The following is a 2136-nucleotide window of genomic DNA, read 5'->3' as shown; positions in this document are numbered from 1 at the left end:
TTTTTTTAACACATTAAACTAAATGATATATCAAATGTATATTATACATTTTAATAAATAAATTATATATTGTGTAGTTATATATAGTTGTCTATATTTAAATTGTATGTATGATAAGTGACAGCAGTTTTCAATTTAGGGCAGAAATACACCACATTTCCTTTGAAAATACTTACCTGTATCATAGATACCTCCCGTATCATAGATCGTTGTGGAGCAAAGGTAATATTATAAGTAGTTGCAAACAACAAACTACAAAGCATTTTGCAAATCTAAGAATCTCACTTATAGCCTAGCTAGTCTCATCTCAGTGAAACTTACTTCTGTGAAATTTAGCTGAAGACTTTTTTCAAAAAGTTCATTCATTTGTTTAGCAAATATGTAATAAGCACTCAATCAGTGAGAGCTCTTTCCATCACAAGTGACAGAAAATCCAGCCCAAACTAGCCAGAGCAAAAGATGCTCTTGCCATTGGCAATTTCAACATTGACTGGATATTTGATGATATGAAGGCAATGCTGTGGGTCCTGATTGGCTCAGCTTAGTTAATAAGCCTTGTCCCTAACTCCCTGTGCCAGGAGCCTTGGTCAGGAGCTAAGGAGGGACAAATTGGGGTAGGGACAAGAGCGACAGACGTCTGTCTCTGCGTGCCAGACATACGGATGACAGGGCACAGTTTATTCCCATCAGGAAGCTTCCCAATCTTCAAGAAATTATTTGCGTTTCAATCAATTTCTTTTTGACCTGTTCGTAAACTGTGTAGAGTTGATGGAACCAATTATTCCCCCTGAAATAAGAATCATGTTTTGAAAACAGTCTATGGCTATCATCCTGAATTTCACACATAGGTCACAGGCCACATTCTCATTTTTTTCTTTTTATACGTTTTATTTATTTATTTATTTATTTATTTATTTTTAGAGATGAGGTTCTTGCTCTATTGCCCGGGCTAGATCGGAACTGCTGGGTTCAAGCAATCCTCCCACCTCAGCCTCCTGAGTAGCTGGGATTACAGGTACATACCGCCACATCCAGCCAGTTACAAAAAAAAATTCTTTTTCTTTTTTAGAAATGGGGGTCTTGCTGTGTTGGCCAGGTTGGTCTTGAACTCCTGCCTCAAGCTATATTCCTGCCTTGGCCTCCCAAAGTCCTGGGATTACAGGCATCAGCCACCATGCTTCACATTTCTTACTTCACACTTCTTACTGGAGTCTGTCTTCTCTCAGCTGTAAAATGAATAATTTTGCACCTACTTTATGGGGTTGTTGAAATGATTAAATAAAATGGTGCTCTAAAGCGTTCAGCCTGGTTCATTTGGAAGTGGTAGCTGTTGATAAAGGAAGAGCAGTGATATTTTCTGCCTGTGGTAGAAATTGCTGGAGTTGGACTTGGCAAACAGGAGAGAAGACCATGAAAGTCACCAGGAAGTAAGCACACGAGAGGGACACTGGAGGAGCAGGCTGTCACCTGAGGGCCCCTTACTTAGTTAGCCAGCAGCAGTGATGCAGGAGGCCGCACCAGTCTGCACGTGCAGCGCCTGCAGCGCCTGGCACACAACCGTGCAGTAGGGATCCTCCGCCAGCATCATAAACCAGTATTTGCCGTGTAGTGTAGTTGCTGAGATCCTGGTTCCCATGAATTCAAATCCCAGCTCTACCAATGACCAGTTATAGGACTTTAGGCAAGCTTCTTTGCCTCTCTGTGCCTCAGTTTCCCCGTGGGTGAAAGGGGATAATAACAGTACCTCTATCCAACGGTCGATGTGAGGATTCACTTAGGTGACATATGTGAGCCCTTGGAACAGCACCTGGAAGCTAGCAAGTGCTGATTATTACCAAGCTCCAGGCAGGGCCTGGAATTGAGCTCAAAATAAGACATAAGGTCAGTCCCTATGGGCATTTACAGCAGTGGAAGGGAGAGATTTTTTAAAAATCATCATTAGTTACAACTGAGGTACATGCTTTGAAAGTACAGGGTGTTCTGGCCCAGTGCAGTGACTCAAGCCCGTAAACTCAAAATTCTGGGAGGCCGAGGTGGCCGGATCCCTTGAGGCTAGGAGTTTCAGACCAACCTGGCCAACATTGTGAAACCAGTCTCTACTAAAAATACAAAAATTGGGCTGGGCACGGTGGCTCA

This window comes from Mandrillus leucophaeus, unplaced genomic scaffold (assembly GCF_000951045.1).
Source record: "Mandrillus leucophaeus isolate KB7577 unplaced genomic scaffold, Mleu.le_1.0 Scaffold297, whole genome shotgun sequence".
NCBI lineage: Eukaryota > Metazoa > Chordata > Mammalia > Primates > Cercopithecidae > Mandrillus > Mandrillus leucophaeus.
The sequence above is the reverse complement of the archived record's forward strand: the minus strand, read 5'-3'. Positions refer to the sequence as shown.